Genomic DNA, 20,060 nt, shown 5'->3' with positions numbered 1-20,060 from the left:
GGTGGAAGTGGGATTTGAACCCATGTAGCTCCTACACTTCGCTTCTAATTGGGAGCATGTGGCTCAACACGTTGAGCTACCAGAGAAGACATAAATGTCAGGTAAACTTTAGGTCTTTTGAGGCAAGGATAAAATGTACAATGTCAATGCGCAGTTGCCTCTACAATTTAAATTCCAATTCCGAGTTTGTCATCTGTCCACAAAATGTGATTTCGGATTCACTAGCTGTCTGGTAAAAAAAAATTACTTCGTTTCAGGTATTTGACTAAGATATCTTGCTGGGAAAAAAAGGTGGAAGTGGGATTTGAACACATGTAGCTCCTGCACTTCGCTTCTAATTGGGAGCATGTGGCTCAACACGTTGAGCTACCAGAGAACACATGAATGTGAGGTAAACTTTAGGTCTTTTGAGGCAAGGATAAAATGTACAATGTCAATGCGCAGTTGCCTCTACAATTTATATTTCAAATCCGAGTTTGTCATCTGTCCACAGAATGTGATTTCGGATTCACTAGCTGTCTGGTAAAAAAAATTACTTGGTTTCAGGTATTTGACTAAGAGACATCTTGCTGGGAAAAAAAGGTGGAAGTGGGATTTGAACCCATGTAGCTCCTGCACTTCGCTTCTAATTGGGAGCATGTGGCTCAACACTTTGAGCTACCAGAGAAGAGATGAAGACACGGTAAACTTTAGGTCTTTTGAGGCAAGGATAAAATGTACAATGTCAATGCGCAGTTGCCTCTACAATTTATATTTCAAATCCGAGTTTGTCATCTGTCCACAGAATGTGATTTCTGATACACTAGCTGTCTGGTAAAAAAAAAATTACTTGGTTTCAGGTATTTGACTAAGAGATATCTTGCTGGGAAAAAAAGGTGGAAGTGGGATTTGAACCCATGTAGCTCCTGCACTTCGCTTCTAATTGGGAGCATGTGGCTCAACACGTTGAGCTACCAGAGAAGACATGAAGACAGGGTAAACTTTAGGTCTTTTGAGGCAAGGATAAAATGTACAATGTCAAGGCGCAGTTGCCTCTACAATTTATATTTCAAATCCGAGTTTGTCATCTGTCCACAGAATGTGATTTCGGATACACTAGCTGTCTGGTAAAAAAAAAATACTTGGTTTCAGGTATTTGACTAAGAGATATCTTGCTGGGAAAAAAAGGTGGAAGTGGGATTTGAACCCATGTAGCTCCTGCACTTTGCTTCTAATTGGGAGCATGTGGCTCAACACGTTGAGCTACCAGAGAACACATGAATGTGAGGTAAACTTTAGGTCTTTTGAGGCAAGGATAAAATGTACAATGTCAATGCGCAGTTGCCTCTACAATTTATATTTCAAATCCGAGTTTGTCATCTGTCCACAGAATGTGATTTCGGATTCACTAGCTGTCTGGTAAAAAAAATTACTTGGTTTCAGGTATTTGACTAAGAGACATCTTGCTGGGAAAAAAGGTGGAAGTGGGATTTGAACCCATGTAGCTCCTGCACTTCGCTTCTAATTGGGAGCATGTGGCTCAACACTTTGAGCTACCAGAGAAGACATGAAGACACGGTAAACTTTAGGTCTTTTGAGGCAAGGATAAAATGTACAATGTCAATGCGCAGTTGCCTCTACAATTTATATTTCAAATCCGAGTTTGTCATCTGTCCACAGAATGTGATTTCTGATACACTAGCTGTCTGGTAAAAAAAAAATTACTTGGTTTCAGGTATTTGACTAAGAGATATCTTGCTGGGAAAAAAAGGTGGAAGTGGGATTTGAACCCATGTAGCTCCTGCATTTCACTTCTAATTGGGAGCATGTGGCTCAACACGTTGAGCTACCAGAGAAGACATGAACGTGAGGTAAACTTTAGGTCTTTTGAGGCAAGGATAAAATGTACAATGTCAATGCGCAGTTGCCTCTACAATTTATATTTCAAATCCGAGTTTGTCATCTGTCCACAAAATGTGATTTCGGATTCACTAGCTGTCTGGTAAAAAAAATTACTTGGTTTCAGGTATTTGACTAAGAGATATCTTGCTGGGAAAAAAAGGTGGAAGTGGGATTTGAACCCATGTAGCTCCTGCACTTCGCTTCTAATTGGGAGCATGTGGCTCAACACGTTGAGCTACCAGAGAAGACATGAAGACAGGGTAAACTTTAGGTCTTTTGAGGAAAGGATAAAATGTACAATGTCAATGCGCAGTTGCCTCTACAATTTATATTTCAAATCCGAGTTTGTCATCTGTCCACAAAATGTGATTTCGGATTCACTAGCTGTCTGGTAAAAAAAATTACTTGGTTTCAGGTATTTGACTAAGAGATATCTTGCTGGGAAAAAAAGGTGGAAGTGGGATTTGAACCCATGTAGCTCCTACACTTCGCTTCTAATTGGGAGCATGTGGCTCAACACGTTGAGCTACCAGAGAAGACATAAATGTCAGGTAAACTTTAGGTCTTTTGAGGCAAGGATAAAATGTACAATGTCAATGCGCAGTTGCCTCTACAATTTAAATTCCAATTCCGAGTTTGTCATCTGTCCACAAAATGTGATTTCGGATTCACTAGCTGTCTGGTAAAAAAAAATTACTTCGTTTCAGGTATTTGACTAAGATATCTTGCTGGGAAAAAAAGGTGGAAGTGGGATTTGAACACATGTAGCTCCTGCACTTCGCTTCTAATTGGGAGCATGTGGCTCAACACGTTGAGCTACCAGAGAACACATGAATGTGAGGTAAACTTTAGGTCTTTTGAGGCAAGGATAAAATGTACAATGTCAATGCGCAGTTGCCTCTACAATTTATATTTCAAATCCGAGTTTGTCATCTGTCCACAGAATGTGATTTCGGATTCACTAGCTGTCTGGTAAAAAAAATTACTTGGTTTCAGGTATTTGACTAAGAGACATCTTGCTGGGAAAAAAAGGTGGAAGTGGGATTTGAACCCATGTAGCTCCTGCACTTCGCTTCTAATTGGGAGCATGTGGCTCAACACTTTGAGCTACCAGAGAAGAGATGAAGACACGGTAAACTTTAGGTCTTTTGAGGCAAGGATAAAATGTACAATGTCAATGCGCAGTTGCCTCTACAATTTATATTTCAAATCCGAGTTTGTCATCTGTCCACAGAATGTGATTTCTGATACACTAGCTGTCTGGTAAAAAAAAAATTACTTGGTTTCAGGTATTTGACTAAGAGATATCTTGCTGGGAAAAAAAGGTGGAAGTGGGATTTGAACCCATGTAGCTCCTGCACTTCACTTCTAATTGGGAGCATGTGGCTCAACACGTTGAGCTACCAGAGAAGAGATGAAGACAGGGTAAACTTTAGGTCTTTTGAGGCAAGGATAAAATGTACAATGTCAATGCGCAGTTGCCTCTACAATTTATATTTCAAATCCGAGTTTGTCATCTGTCCACAGAATGTGATTTCGGATTCACTAGCTGTCTGGTAAAAAAAATTACTTGGTTTCAGGTATTTGACTAAGAGATATCTTGCTGGGAAAAAAAGGTGGAAGTGGGATTTGAACCCATGTAGCTCCTGCACTTCGCTTCTAATTGGGAGCATGTGGCTCAACACGTTGAGCTACCAGAGAAGACATGAAGACAGGGTAAACTTTAGGTCTTTTGAGGCAAGGATAAAATGTACAATGTCAAGGCGCAGTTGCCTCTAAAATTTATATTTCAAATCCGAGTTTGTCATCTGTCCACAGAATGTGATTTCGGATACACTAGCTGTCTGGTAAAAAAAAATTACTTGGTTTCAGGTATTTGACTAAGAGATATCTTGCTGGGAAAAAAAGGTGGAAGTGGGATTTGAACCCATGTAGCTCCTGCACTTTGCTTCTAATTGGGAGCATGTGGCTCAACACGTTGAGCTACCAGAGAAGACATGAATGTGAGGTAAACTTTAGGTCTTTTGAGGCAAGGATAAAATGTACAATGTCAATGCGCAGTTGCCTCTACAATTTATATTTCAAATCCGAGTTTGTCATCTGTCCACAAAATGTGATTTCGGATTCACTAGCTGTCTGGTAAAAAAAATTACTTGGTTTCAGGTATTTGACTAAGAGATATCTTGCTGGGAAAAAAAGGTGGAAGTGGGATTTGAACCCATGTAGCTCCTGCACTTCGCTTCTAATTGGGAGCATGTGGCTCAACACGTTGAGCTACCAGAGAAGACATGAAGACAGGGTAAACTTTAGGTCTTTTGAGGCAAGGATAAAATGTACAATGTCAAGGCGCAGTTGCCTCTACAATTTATATTTCAAATCCGAGTTTGTCATCTGTCCACAGAATGTGATTTCGGATACACTAGCTGTCTGGTAAAAAAAAATTACTTGGTTTCAGGTATTTGACTAAGAGATATCTTGCTGGGAAAAAAAGGTGGAAGTGGGATTTGAACCCATGTAGCTCCTGCACTTTGCTTCTAATTGGGAGCATGTGGCTCAACACGTTGAGCTACCAGAGAACACATGAATGTGAGGTAAACTTTAGGTCTTTTGAGGCAAGGGTTAAGGGTTAGGCGCTGTTAAGATTTTTCAAAGTCCAAGAATATACCAGCAGCATAGACACTTAGAATAAAAAAGAGGCCGTTTTAAATAAAATATACCAGTAGCATAGACACTTAGAAAAAAATAGAGGCCGTTTTAAATTAAATATACCAGTAGCATAGACACTTAGAAAAAAAATAGAGGCCGTTTTAAATTAAATATACCAGTAGCATAGACACTTAGAAAAAAAATAGAGGCCTTTTTAAATTAAATATACCAGAGGCATAGACACTTAGAAAAAAATAGAGGCCTTTTTAAATTAAATATACCAGAGGCATAGACACTTAGAAAAAAATAGAGGCCTTTTTAAATTAAATATACCAGAGGCATAGACACTTAGAAAAAAATAGAGGCCTTTTTAAATTAAATATACCAGAGGCATAGACACTTAGAAAAAAATAGAGGCCTTTTTAAATTAAATATACCAGAGGCATAGACACTTAGAAAAAAATAGAGGCCTTTTTAAATTAAATATACCAGAGGCATAGACACTTAGAATAAAAAAGAGGCCTTTTTAAATTAAATATACCAGAGGCATAGACACTTAGAATAAAAAAGAGGCCTTTTTAAATTAAATATACCAGAGGCATAGACACTTAGAATAAAAAAGAGGCCTTTTTAAATTAAATATACCAGAGGCATAGACACTTAGAATAAAATAGAGGCCTTTTTAAATTAAATATACCAGAGGCATAGACACTTAGAAAAAAATAGAGGCCTTTTTAAATTAAATATACCAGAGGCATAGACACTTAGAATAAAAAAGAGGCCTTTTTAAATTAAATATACCAGAGGCATAGACACTTAGAATAAAATAGAGGCCTTTTTAAATTAAATATACCAGAGGCATAGACACTTAGAATAAAATAGAGGCCTTTTTAAATTAAATATACCAGAGGCATAGACACTTAGAAAAAAATAGAGGCCTTTTTAAATTAAATATACCAGAGGCATAGACACTTAGAATAAAAAAGAGGCCTTTTTAAATTAAATATACCAGAGGCATAGACACTTAGAATAAAATAGAGGCCTTTTTAAATTAAATATACCAGAGGCATAGACACTTAGAATAAAATAGAGGCCTTTTTAAATTAAATATACCAGAGGCATAGACACTTAGAAAAAAATAGAGGCCTTTTTAAATTAAATATACCAGAGGCATAGACACTTAGAATAAAAAAGAGGCCTTTTTAAATTAAATATACCAGAGGCATAGACACTTAGAATAAAATAGAGGCCTTTTTAAATTAAATATACCAGAGGCATAGACACTTAGAATAAAATAGAGGCCTTTTTAAATTAAATATACCAGAGGCATAGACACTTAGACTAAAATAGAGGTCTGTTTAAATGAAATATACCAGTAGAAAAGACACTTTGAGTAAAAAAGGCCATTTTAAATAAAATATACCATGGCCAAATGAACTTAGAATAAAAGAGGAGAGTTTAGTTTAAATTATACCATGGTTAAATGCTGTTAGAAAAAAAGTGCACAGTTTAATCTTATTTGGAAGGCGCATTGACTCTTAAAGTCCACAAGATGTCACCGGTACTCCATCGTTTTTTTTCTGTTATACCATATGTACGTGCCACTGGGTGGACCCTCCAGACACCTCAGCCTAGTTGAAGTGTCCGATGAAGGTGCACTCATCTGGGCATGAGGTAAAGTTATTATACCAACATCATGTGGAGGTTTTCAAGTCAGAAATTGCACAAAGTCCCTAAATATACCAGAAGCATGGAGTTTTATGAGTGAATTAGTCTATGTCCCTTACTTTGTTAGACCATACACAAGATATTTTCTTCAGGAAATGCACAGAGTCCAATGCTATAACATTGCCAGGTGGTGGCTTTAAGGGAAAAAAGCATAAAAGTGTCCGAAAAACATGCTCTTTAGCTCGGGTACATCCCCAGGATCAAGAAAAATTGTCAGTTTTTTTTTCTATCTTGCTTAGAAATAGGTGTAAATTGACTCTGAAGTGTCATATCAGGCAATGCACAGAGTCCTTAAATATACCAGTAGCATGAGGTTTTTGTTGGAAATTAGTCTATTTCCCTTCCTGAGTTAGACCATATACAAGTAGTAATCTTCAGGCAATGCACAGAGTCCTTAAATTTACCAGTAGCATGAGGTTTTTGTTGGAAATTAGTCTATTTCCCTTCCTGAGTTATACCTTATACAAGTAGTATTCTTCAGGCAATGCACAGAGTCCTTAAATTTACCAGTAGCAGGTGGTGGCTTTTAGTGAAAAAAGCATAAAAGTGTCCAAAAAACATGCTCTTTAGCTCAGGTACATCCCCAGGATCAAGAAAAATTGTCAGTTTTTTTCTCTATCTTGCTTAGAAATAGGTGTAAATCCAGTCTGAAGTGTCTGATCAGAAAATGCACTAAGTCCATTTTTTCTGTTATACCATACGCATTTGCCACTGGGTGGCTCCTCCAGACACATCTGTCCACTTGGAGTGTCCAATGAAGGTGCACTCATCTGGGCATGAGGTAAAGTTATTAAGCTTCCTTAATAGAACACACCTGGTCCCTAATCAAGAGGGCGGGAAAGGCACATTCCACATTGCGCATTGCGTGTTCCGTATTGCAGCCATCCCTAAGCAGTAGGTCGCGCTGGGATTGCTCATTGCGTATTGCGTGTTCCGTATTGCAGCCATCCCTAAGCAGTAGGTCGCGCTGGGATTGCTCATTGCGTATTGCGCATTGCGTGTTCCGTATTGCAGCCATCCCTAAGCAGTAGGTCGCGCTGGGATTGCACATTGCGTATTGCGTGTTCCGTATTCCGACCATCCCTATTTAAGGGTTAGGCGCTGTTAAGATTTTTCAAAGTCCAAGAATATACCAGCAGCATAGACACTTAGAATAAAAAAGAGGCCGTTTTAAATAAAATATACCAGTAGCATAGACACTTAGAAAAAAATAGAGGCCGTTTTAAATTAAATATACCAGTAGCATAGACACTTAGAAAAAAAATAGAGGCCTTTTTAAATTAAATATACCAGAGGCATAGACACTTAGAAAAAAATAGAGGCCTTTTTAAATTAAATATACCAGAGGCATAGACACTTAGAATAAAAAAGAGGCCTTTTTAAAATAAATATACCAGAGGCATAGACACTTAGACTAAAATAGAGGCCTTTTTAAATTAAATATACCAGAGGCATAGACACTTAGACTAAAATAGAGGCCTTTTTAAAATAAATATACCAGAGGCATAGACACTTAGACTAAAATAGAGGCCTTTTTAAAATAAATATACCAGAGGCATAGACACTTAGACTAAAATAGAGGCCTTTTTAAAATAAATATACCAGAGGCATAGACACTTAGAATAAAATAGAGGCATTTTTAAAATAAATATACCAGAGGCATAGACACTTAGACTAAAATAGAGGCCTTTTTAAATTAAATATACCAGAGGCATAGACACTTAGACTAAAATAGAGGCCTTTTTAAAATAAATATACCAGAGGCATAGACACTTAGACTAAAATAGAGGCCTTTTTAAAATAAATATACCAGAGGCATAGACACTTAGACTAAAATAGAGGCCTTTTTAAAATAAATATACCAGAGGCATAGACACTTAGAATAAAATAGAGGCATTTTTAAAATAAATATACCAGAGGCATAGACACTTAGACTAAAATAGAGGCCTTTTTAAATTAAATATACCAGAGGCATAGACACTTAGACTAAAATAGAGGCCTTTTTAAAATAAATATACCAGAGGCATAGACACTTAGACTAAAATAGAGGCCTTTTTAAAATAAATATACCAGAGGCATAGACACTTAGACTAAAATAGAGGCCTTTTTAAATTAAATATACCAGAGTTCCTTAAAAAGCCATGGCAACAGGTGAGACCAATCATTGCTGATTGCGTGGGCTGAGAACGTACCGGCATAATTGAAAAGAATCAGCAACAGGTGAGACCAATCATTGCTGATTGCGTGGGCTGAGAACGTACCGGCATAATTGAAAAGGCCATTTTAAATAAAATATACCAGTAGAAAAGACACTTTGAGTAAAAAAGGCCATTTTAAATAAAATATACCATGGCCAAATGAACTTAGAATAAAAGAGGAGAGTTTAGTTTAAATTATACCATGGTTAAATGCTGTTAGGAAAAAAGTGCACAGTTTAATCTTATTTGGAAGGCGCATTGACTCTTAAAGTCCACAAGATGTCACTGGTACTCCATCGTTTTTTTTCTGTTATACCATACGTACGTGCCACTGGGTGGTTCCTCCAGACACCCCAGCCTAGTTGAAGTGTCCGATGAAGGTGCACTCATCTGGGCATGATGTGAAGTTATTATACCAACATCATGTGGAGGTTTTCAAGTCAGAATTTGCACAAAGTCCATAAATATACCAGAAGCATGGAGTTTTATGAGTGAATTAGTCTATGTCCCTTACTTTGTTAGACCATACACAAGATATTTTCTTCAGGAAATGCACAGAGTCCAATGCTATAACATTGCCAGGTGGTGGCTTTAAGGGAAAAAAGCATAAAAGTGTCCGAAAAACATGCTCTTTAGCTCGGGTACATCCCCAGGATCAAGAAAAATTGTCAGTTTTTTTTTCTATTTTGCTTAGAAATAGGTGTAAATTGACTCTGAAGTGTCATATCAGGCAATGCACAGAGTCCTTAAATATACCAGTAGCATGAGGTTTTTGTTGGAAATTAGGCTATTTCCCTTCCTGAGTTAGACCATATGCAAGTAGTATTCTTCTGAATATGCACAGAGTCCTTAAATATACCAGCAGCATGAGGTTTTTGTTGGAAATTAGGCTATTTCCCTTCCTGAGTTAGACCATATGCAAGTAGTATTCTTCTGAATATGCACAGAGTCCTTAAATTTACCAGTAGCAGGTGGTGGCTTTTAGTGAAAAAAGCATAAAAGTGTCCAAAAAACATGCTCTTTAGCTCAGGTACATCCCCAGGATCAAGAAAAATTGTCAGTTTTTTTCTCTATCTTGCTTAGAAATAGGTGTAAATCCAGTCTGAAGTGTCTGATCAGAAAATGCACTAAGTCCATTTTTTCTGTTATACCATACGCATTTGCCACTGGGTGGCTCCTCCAGACACATCTGTCCACTTGGAGTGTCCAATGAAGGTGCACTCATCTGGGCATGAGGTAAAGTTATTATACCAACATCATGTGGAGGTTTTCAAGTCAGAATTTGCACAAAGTCCATAAATATACCAGAAGCATGGAGTTTTATGAGTGAATTAGTCTATGTCCCTTACTTTGTTAGACCATACACAAGATATTTTCTTCAGGAAATGCACAGAGTCCAATGCTATAACATTGCCAGGTGGTGGCTTTTAGGGAAAAAAGCATAAAAGTGTCCGAAAAACATGCTCTTTAGCTCGGGTACATCACCAGGATCAAGAAAAATTGTCAGTTTTTTTTTCTATCTTGCTTAGAAATAGGTGTAAATTGACTCTGAAGTGTCAGATCAGTAAATGCACAGAGTCCTTAAATTTACCAGTAGCATGAGGTTTTTGTTGGAAATTAGTCTATTTCCCTTCCTGAATTATACCATACGCAAGATATTTTCTTCAGAAAATGCACAGAGTCCCATATTCTGTTAAAATTGCACTATGTCCATAAATATACCAGCAGAACGAAGTTTTCAAGTGGAAAATATTCTATGTCGCTTCATTTGGTATACCATAGGCGTCAGTTTTCGGCGAAAATAATTCTATGTCGATAAAAATGTTATACCATACGTATGATTTTGTGTTCAAAAATCGCACTATGTTCCAATTTTGACCAAGGGGTGGATCATCCAGAGGCCTCGATCCTCTGACAGTGCCCGCCGAATGTGCACCCAGACGGACATGCATCTCATTCCCCCTGTCTGGATGATTTTATGAATGGGTGATATGCAAACACCTACCATCAGGTATATAGGGGAGAGGGTCTTCTGAAAGCCACATATATGGTATACCATAAATGAAGACAAGGATTATGGCGCACGCTTTGCCCGACCAAAGGTCACTCCCTGGGCATTTTAGAGGATTTGAGAGGCCTCTTTATGGATCTCACAAATGATCCATGCATGGAATTTTGCACACTTTATCCGAATAAAGTGCACTTTTGGGCTTATGAGAGTAGGTTGGTATGCCTCTCTCTGGATGTGAGGAAGGATCCAGGAATAAAGGCATGTAATGCCACACAATTTATCCGACTAAATGACACTCTTGGGCTTATGAGAGAGGATGAGGGGCCTCTCTGTGGATGTCAGAAAGGCTCCATGCATGAAAGCATGTAATGTCACACACTTTATCCGATTAAAGTGTACATGTTGGGCTTATGATTAAGCATGAGGGCCCTATATGTGGATGTCAGAAAGGTTCCAGGCTTAAAGGCATGTAATGTCACACACTTTATCCGATTAAAGTGTACATGTTGGGCTTATGATTAAGCATGAGGGCCCTATATGTGGATGTCAGAAAGGTTCCAGGCTTAAAGGCATGTAATGTCACACACTTTATCCGATTAAAGTGCACATTTGGGCTTATGATTAAGCATGAGGGCCCTATGTGTGGATGTCAGAAAGGCTCCATGCATGAAAGCATGTAATGCCACACACTTTATCCGATTAAAGTGTACATGTTGGGCTTATGATTAAGCATGAGGGCCCTATATGTGGATGTCAGAAAGGTTCCAGGCTTAAAGGCATGTAATGTCACACACTTTATCCGATTAAAGTGCACATTTGGGCTTATGATTAAGCATGAGGGCCCTATGTGTGGATGTCAGAAAGGCTCCATGCATGAAAGCATGTAATGCCACACACTTTATCCGATTAAAGTGTACATGTTGGGCTTATGATTAAGCATGAGGGCCCTATATGTGGATGTCAGAAAGGTTCCAGGCTTAAAGGCATGTAATGTCACACACTTTATCCGATTAAAGTGCACATTTGGGCTTATGATTAAGCATGAGGGCCCTATGTGTGGATGTCAGAAAGGCTCCATGCATGAAAGCATGTAATGCCACACACTTTATCCGATTAAAGTGTACATGTTGGGCTTATGATTAAGCATGAGGGCCCTATATGTGGATGTCAGAAAGGTTCCAGGCTTAAAGGCATGTAATGTCACACACTTTATCCGATTAAAGTGCACATTTGGGCTTATGATTAAGCATGAGGGCCCTATGTGTGGATGTCAGAAAGGCTCCATGCATGAAAGCATGTAATGCCACACACTTTATCCGATTAAAGTGTACATGTTGGGCTTATGATTAAGCATGAGGGCCCTATATGTGGATGTCAGAAAGGTTCCAGGCTTAAAGGCATGTAATGTCACACACTTTATCCGATTAAAGTGCACATTTGGGCTTATGATTAAGCATGAGGGCCCTATGTGTGGATGTCAGAAAGGCTCCATGCATGAAAGCATGTAATGCCACACACTTTATCCGATTAAAGTGCACATTTGGGCTTATGATTAAGCATGAGGGCCCTATGTGTGGATGTCAGAAAGGCTCCATGCATGAAAGCATGTAATGTCACACACTTTATCCGATTAAAGTGTACATGTTGGGCTTATGAGAGTAGGTTGGTATGCCTCTCTCTGGATGTGAGGAAGGATCCAGGAATAAAGGCATGTAATGCCACACAATTTATCCGACTAAATGACACTCTTGGGCTTATGAGAGAGGATGAGGGGCCTCTCTGTGGATGTCAGAAAGGCTCCATGCATGAAAGCATGTAATGTCACACACTTTATCCGATTAAAGTGCACATTTGGGCTTATGATTAAGCATGAGGGCCCTATGTGTGGATGTCAGAAAGGCTCCATGCATGAAAGCATGTAATGTCACACACTTTATCCGATTAAAGTGTACATGTTGGGCTTATGATTAAGCATGAGGGCCCTATATGTGGATGTCAGAAAGGTTCCAGGCTTAAAGGCATGTAATGCCACACACTTTATCCGTTTAAAGTGCACGCTTCGGCTTAAGAGAGGAGTTGAGAGGCCTCTCCCTGGAAGTCACAGATGATCCAGGCCTGCAATGGCAGACACTATATCACTTTATCCGAGTAAGAGGCTCCCTCTGAGCAAAGTAGGGGGGGAGTGAGGCCCCCCCCGGAGGTCTGAAAAGATCCAGGCCTTTAAATGACACGGGCTGTGCCCGAGCAAAGTGCCCACGCTGGGCAAGGGTGGAGGCGTGATGCTCCCCCTTATGGAGGTCGTCCTACCTCCATCCTCACGTAATGTATTTCGACCTGTGCGTATCCGGAGGGTGCTATGCGCAAGCCCGGAAGATGCTGGTTTCGGCTGGCCTTACCGGATCCAATGGCATAGTACCTAGGTGCGCTCTAAGGCCGTAAACCCCCCCCATGTGTTTGAGAATGGTAGGTGTTATACCATTGCCACGAACCACTTATTGAATCAGCCATGCCCTTTCGGCAATCGAGTCTCAGAGGTGTGTCCGAGGGAAGATTTGCCTTGGCGGGCATGGCTGTCTGGCATCTCCCCGACCCTGGAGGAATGCGCTAACGGTGTAATGCAAACACCTACCAGCAGGTATATAGGGGAGCATGCTTTCTGAGCCTTATATGATTGTACCATAATAAGGATCAGAAGAAAGGCAGTGCGTTAAGGTGAACTAGCCCGACTCTAATGCACCTTGACGGCTTAAGGGGAGGGATAAGTGACCCCTGCTGATGGAGGTCAAAGACATCCGTGTCTCTCAGGCCTTCGAACCACTGCTTGCGCCCGACCGAAATGCCACTGCTGGGCATGGGTGTAAGAGTGGTGACCCCCCTTATGGAGGTCTGTCCAACCTCCAGCCTGCATGCTCCACCTCGGCCTGTGCGTATCCGGAGGGTGCTGTGCGCAAGCCCGGAAGATGCTGGTTTCGGCTGGCCTTACCGGATCCAATGGCACAGTACCTAGGTGCGCTCTAAGACCGTTATCCGAACCCAAGTCCGCCAGGGGTTTTTCTGTTATACCAGTAGCATCGACCATCACTTTGATCAGCCAGGCCTTTTCGGGGGTCGAGCGTCCGAGGTGTGTCCGAGGGAAGATTTGCCTTGGCGGGCATGGCTGGCGAGTACCTCCCCGGCCATGGAGGAAAACGCATACGGTGCATTGCAAACACCTACCAGCAGGTATATAGGAGAGCATGTCTCTTGAGTTCATCCTAACCTTATAATGGTTATCCCATTCATAAGGCCTGGATGCAAGGCGGTGCGTGAAGGTAACATTAGCCTGACTCTAACACTTTCACCGGTTAGGGGTGGAGTGGTGACCCCCCTAACACTGGAGGTCTCGCCGACCTCCAGGCACCAGCCTCACATGCTCTACCTCGGCCTGTGCGTATCCGGAGGGTGCTGTGCGCAAGCCCGGAAGATGCTGGTTTCGGCTGGCCTTACCGGATCCAATGGCACAGTACCTAGGTGCGCTCTAAGACCGTTATCCGAACCCAAGTCCGCCAGGGGTTTTTCAGTTATACCAGTAGCATCGACCATCACTTGGTTCAGCCAGGCCTTTTCAGGGGTCGAGCGTCCGAGGTGTGTCCGAGGGAAGATTTGCCTTGGCGGGCATGGCTGGCGAGAACCTCCCCGGCCGTGGAGGAAAACGCGTACGGTGGATTGCAAAAACCTACCAGCAGGTTTTTAGGGAGAGCGTCAATCTCGAGGGCGTTCGGAGCTCTCCCGATCTATTGGCATACGATGCCCGCCAGGGGTTAGGCTCTCGGGTTACCACTTAAGGTTTCTCCCTGTCATAAGAAAGACACACGGTCAAACCAATGCGCAATGTACAATGAGGTGTGAGCTCATATCCTATATATTGCTCAGAGCCGCAACCTCGGTGCGACATACCTAGGTACAGGAATAGGGCGAGAGGTGGATGCGCTCCTTCAGGACGGGTAGGTCGGCAGCCTCTCGGGTATGATCGTTCACCAACGAAAGCTGTACAAAAGGGGTGACTGCGCTCATTGAGGACGGCAGCCTCAACATGACATACCTATCAAAAACTCTCCCATGAGGTGTGTGCGCTCCTTCAGGATGGGAGGTCGGCAGCCTCGGTATGATCATGATGACCGAGACACAGGCCTTGGGTTGGGCCTAGGGTTGAAGCCTTCTGTGCCGCCCGGGTAGTTCCTCCCCAAACCAGCGGGCATGCCTCTATGGGGGGGCCTCGGTCTGAAAAGACACGATCCTCACCCGGAACCGTCTGAGGGAAGCGTTGAAGGCCGGTCTGTCTACACAGGTGTCCGCTATCGGCGTCCATGGTGTACGGGTGAGAGCCAGCAGTGGATCGGGTTAGTTCAACACATGCTTGGCCTCACCCCGCCTGGTCACGGAATCACTCATTTCTCGGTTACGTCCCACAGTAGCGCGCGCGCGTGCTGGGAGCTGACGAGGGCTCTCTCCCCCACGCTGACGGCGCACCCCTGCTGCACCGATGGTGGGCGTCCGGTACCGAGGTGGGCCCCTGACCCTGCCCGGGGGATGGAGCACGCCGAGGTGGCCGCGACGTTAGCTGGTGTCCCTTTCACCACCGCGGTGCAGCTACCTGGTTGATCCTGCCAGTAACATATGCTTGTCTCAAAGATTAAGCCATGCAGGTCTAAGTACACACGGCCGGTACAGTGAAACTGCGAATGGCTCATTAAATCAGTCATGGTTCCTTTGATCGCTCCACACGTTACTCGGATAACTGTGGTAATTCTAGAGCTAATACATGCAAACGAGCGCTGACCCCTCTGGGGGATGCGTGCATTTATCAGATCCAAAACCCATCCGGCGGGGCGCGGGCCCCCCGGCCGCTTTGGTGACTCTAGATAACCTCGGGCCGATCGCGCGCCCTCCGCGGCGGCGACGTCTCATTCGAATGTCTGCCCTATCAACTTTCGATGGTACTATAGTCGCCTACCATGGTGACCACGGGTAACGGGGAATCAGGGTTCGATTCCGGAGAGGGAGCCTGAGAAACGGCTACCACATCCAAGGAAGGCAGCAGGCGCGCAAATTACCCATTCCCGACACGGGGAGGTAGTGACGAAAAATAACGATACAGGTCTCTTTCGAGGCCCTGTAATCGGAATGAGCGTATCCTAAACCCATGGGTGAGGACCCATTGGAGGGCAAGTCTGGTGCCAGCAGCCGCGGTAATTCCAGCTCCAATAGCGTATATTAAAGTTGCTGCAGTTAAAAAGCTCGTAGTTGGATTTCGGGAGTGGGCTGACGGTCCGCCGCGAGGCGAGCCACCGCCTGTCCCAGACCCTGCCTCCCGGTGCCCCTCGGATGCCCTTGGCTGGGTGTCCGGTCGGGGTCCGGAGCGTTTACTTTGAAAAAATTAGAGTGTTCAAAGCGGGCCGCTACTCGCCCGAATACCTGAGCTAGGAATAATGGAATAGGACTCCGGTTCTATTTTGTGGGTTTCCGGAACCAGGGCCATGATTAAGAGGGACGGCCGGGGGCATTCGTATTGCGCCGCTAGAGGTGAAATTCTTGGACCGGCGCAAGACGGACGAAAGCGAAAGCATTTGCCAAGAATGTTTTCATTAATCAAGAACGAAAGTCGGAGGTTCGAAGACGATCAGATACCGTCGTAGTTCCGACCGTAAACTATGCCAACCCGCGATCCGGCGGCGTTATTCCCATGACCCGCCGGGCAGCGTGCGGGAAACCACGAGTCTTTGGGTTCCGGGGGGAGTATGGTTGCAAAGCTGAAACTTAAAGGAATTGACGGAAGGGCACCACCAGGAGTGGAGCCTGCGGCTTAATTTGACTCAACACGGGAAACCTCACCCGGCCCGGACACGGAAAGGATTGACAGATTGATGGCTCTTTCTCGATTCTGTGGGTGGTGGTGCATGGCCGTTCTTAGTTGGTGGAGCGATTTGTCTGGTTAATTCCGATAACGAACGAGACTCCGGCATGCTAACTAGTTATGCGGCCCTCCGTGGTCTGCATCAACTTCTTAGAGGGACAAGTGGCGTTCAGCCACACGAGATGGAGCAATAACAGGTCTGTGATGCCCTTAGATGTCCGGGGCTGCACGCGCGCCACAATGGTTGGCTCAGCATGTGCCTACCCTTCGCCGAGAGGCGCGGGTAATCCGCTGAAACCCAATCGTGATTGGGACTGGGGATTGCAATTATTCCCCATGAACGAGGAATTCCCAGTAAGCGTGAGTCACAAGCTCGCGTTGATTAAGTCCCTGCCCTTTGTACACACCGCCCGTCGCTACTACCGATCGGATGGTTTAGTGAGGTCCTCGGATCGGCCGCACCGGGACCCCTCGTGGGCCTTGGTGTAGTGCTGAGAAGTCGATCAAACTTGATCATCTAGAGGAAGTAAAAGTCGTAACAAGGTTTCCGTAGGTGAACCTGCGGAAGGATCATTAACGGGTAGCGCCGCCCGGCGCGCCTCCTCCCAGCCTCTGTGCGTCTCCTCGGGCCTCTGGGGAAAGGGTTGTGCGCTTCGGTACCGGACTGGAGATCATCATATGTTTAACGCCTGAACAGCGATGGCGCAAGCTGGTCTGTTCTCTCCAAACAGCCCCCCATCTCGAGCGCACCTCCTCGGTACTCTCTGGCTCGTGCGAAGCGCTAAAAAACACGGTTACGGCCGGTTTCCACACGCACAATGGCGTGAGTCTGGGCCGCGAGGCCCTCTCTCTCTGTCGGCGTGCGTGGGGTTTTCCACATTCGGTGACCTCAGGCTCACGGCACCACCACGCACCCTACGTCTGTTGCTATAAATCGGGACTGTGCCCGTAAAGGACCAGACTCGCGTTGGGAGGTTCGCAGGAGGCTCACGCCACCTTTGTCTTCCTGGGCTCAGACGTCGTCAAAGCGGTTGCGCGTGTGTGGCCGTTGCCTTCCATTTTTCGTCGGGTGACGGGTACCTACTAGTCTTCGAACCAACCCCATACAGCGCTACGAGTGCTCTCCCTTACCGGAGGCATGGCGGGCGGTGATGGGGAGGGCCACGTGTGGACTCTAGCTCATCAACCCCGCCTCAGGCAGCGCTACGAGTGCTCTCCTGTACTGGAGACATGGCGGACGCTGACTGGGTGGTCCCCCTGGTGGCTTTAGTCTTCACACCCTCCACACCCCGGTGCTACGCGTGCTCCTCTCCGCAGGGAGGGGTGGACATGGCGGGCGGCGGGTGAGGAGAGGGGTTCACTGTGTGCTGTAGCTCCCAAGCTCACCTCGGGCAGCGCTACGAGTGCTCCTCCCTTCCTGGGAGCATGGCGGGCGGTGACGAGGTAGGCCTCTGGGTCCTTCAGTATTCACACACCCCTTTCCAACACCCCGTTGCTACGCGTGCTCACCCAGTCCTCCGAGACGGACAGGGCGGGTGCCGAGTGTGGAGGGGGCCCGCAGAGGGCTGCGGGTTTAAAGACCCCGTGCTCGGGTGCCTGTCCCTCGGGTCAGGCACTACGGCGGGGCGCCCGTCACTTGAAAAATGGTAAAAACCATTTATCATGTTTGGTGCCTCTCACGAAAAAACCAAGAGTACAACTCTTAGCGGTGGATCACTCGGCTCGTGCGTCGATGAAGAACGCAGCCAGCTGCGAGAACTAATGTGAATTGCAGGACACATTGATCATCGACACTTCGAACGCACATTGCGGCCCTGGGTTCATCCCAGGGCTACGCCTGTCTGAGGGTCGCTATTCCCATCATTCGGACTGTGCCTGTAATGGGCAAGACCGCGGTTGGAGGTTCGAAGGTGGCCCTGGTCACCTCCGTCTTCCTAAATTCAGACGCGTCCCGGTCCTCTAGCTCCCCGGCTAGAGAGAGGGGTCACACGCTCCGTGTTAGGTTTCGCTGTGGAGCTCGTCTCCCCGTAGGCTGCGGCCTCCCTGCCTCTCGATCACCCCGATCCTGGTCCTCCAGGGGCCCCGCAATACTCCTACGGCCGAGGAAGAAGCGCGCACGCGGCTGCCGGTGGGCAACCATGCAGGCTGCTAGGGTTAGGGTTAGGGTTAGGGTTAGGGTTAGGGTTAGGGTTAGGGTTAGGGTTAGGGTTAGGGTTAGGGTTAGGGTTAGGGTTAGGGTTAGGGTTAGGGTTAGGGTTAGGGTTAGGGTTAGGGTTAGGGTTAGGGTTAGGGTTAGGGTTAGGGTTAGGGTTAGGGTTAGGGTTAGGGTTAGGGTTAGGGTTAGGGTTAGGGTTAGGGTTAGGGTTAGGGTTAGGGTTAGGGTTAGGGTTAGGGTTAGGGTTAGGGTTAGGGTTAGGGTTAGGGTTAGGGTTAGGGTTAGGGTTAGGGTTAGGGTTAGGGTTAGGGTTAGGGTTAGGGTTAGGGTTAGGGTTAGGGTTAGGGTTAGGGTTAGGGTTAGGGTTAGGGTTAGGGTTAGGGTTAGGGTTAGGGTTAGGGTTAGGGTTAGGGTTAGGGTTAGGGTTAGGGTTAGGGTTAGGGTTAGGGTTAGGGTTAGGGTTAGGGTTAGGGTTAGGGTTAGGGTTAGGGTTAGGGTTAGGGTTAGGGTTAGGGTTAGGGTTAGGGTTAGGGTTAGGGTTAGGGTTAGGGTTAGGGTTAGGGTTAGGGTTAGGGTTAGGGTTAGGGTTAGGGTTAGGGTTAGGGTTAGGGTTAGGGTTAGGGTTAGGGTTAGGGTTAGGGTTAGGGTTAGGGTTAGGGTTAGGGTTAGGGTTAGGGTTAGGGTTAGGGTTAGGGTTAGGGTTAGGGTTAGGGTTAGGGTTAGGGTTAGGGTTAGGGTTAGGGTTAGGGTTAGGGTTAGGGTTAGGGTTAGGGTTAGGGTTAGGGTTAGGGTTAGGGTTAGGGTTAGGGTTAGGGTTAGGGTTAGGGTTAGGGTTAGGGTTAGGGTTAGGGTTAGGGTTAGGGTTAGGGTTAGGGTTAGGGTTAGGGTTAGGGTTAGGGTTAGGGTTAGGGTTAGGGTTAGGGTTAGGGTTAGGGTTAGGGTTAGGGTTAGGGTTAGGGTTAGGGTTAGGGTTAGGGTTAGGGTTAGGGTTAGGGTTAGGGTTAGGGTTAGGGTTAGGGTTAGGGTTAGGGTTAGGGTTAGGGTTAGGGTTAGGGTTAGGGTTAGGGTTAGGGTTAGGGTTAGGGTTAGGGTTAGGGTTAGGGTTAGGGTTAGGGTTAGGGTTAGGGTTAGGGTTAGGGTTAGGGTTAGGGTTAGGGTTAGGGTTAGGGTTAGGGTTAGGGTTAGGGTTAGGGTTAGGGTTAGGGTTAGGGTTAGGGTTAGGGTTAGGGTTAGGGTTAGGGTTAGGGTTAGGGTTAGGGTTAGGGTTAGGGTTAGGGTTAGGGTTAGGGTTAGGGTTAGGGTTAGGGTTAGGGTTAGGGTTAGGGTTAGGGTTAGGGTTAGGGTTAGGGTTAGGGTTAGGGTTAGGGTTAGGGTTAGGGTTAGGGTTAGGGTTAGGGTTAGGGTTAGGGTTAGGGTTAGGGTTAGGGTTAGGGTTAGGGTTAGGGTTAGGGTTAGGGTTAGGGTTAGGGTTAGGGTTAGGGTTAGGGTTAGGGTTAGGGTTAGGGTTAGGGTTAGGGTTAGGGTTAGGGTTAGGGTTAGGGTTAGGGT

General features: G+C 45.0%; 2 non-coding genes across 2 annotated transcripts; both read left to right on the top strand.

The window, feature by feature from the left end:
- Positions 1-15,094: 15,094 nt before the first annotated feature.
- Positions 15,095-16,933, top strand: LOC143503727 (18S ribosomal RNA). Its single transcript, XR_013127221.1, has one exon. It is a non-coding gene; the product is annotated as an 18S ribosomal RNA (ribosomal RNA).
- A 1,121-nt stretch (positions 16,934-18,054) lies between these two features.
- On the top strand, positions 18,055-18,208 carry LOC143503726 (5.8S ribosomal RNA). Its single transcript, XR_013127220.1, has one exon. It is a non-coding gene; the product is annotated as a 5.8S ribosomal RNA (ribosomal RNA).
- The last annotated feature ends 1,852 nt before the right edge of the window (positions 18,209-20,060 follow it).

The sequence above is a fragment of the Brachyhypopomus gauderio genome, unplaced genomic scaffold, assembly GCF_052324685.1.
Source record: "Brachyhypopomus gauderio isolate BG-103 unplaced genomic scaffold, BGAUD_0.2 sc228, whole genome shotgun sequence".
NCBI lineage: Eukaryota > Metazoa > Chordata > Actinopteri > Gymnotiformes > Hypopomidae > Brachyhypopomus > Brachyhypopomus gauderio.
Note: the sequence above shows the minus strand (reverse complement) of the source record. Positions and strands in the feature narration are given on the sequence as shown.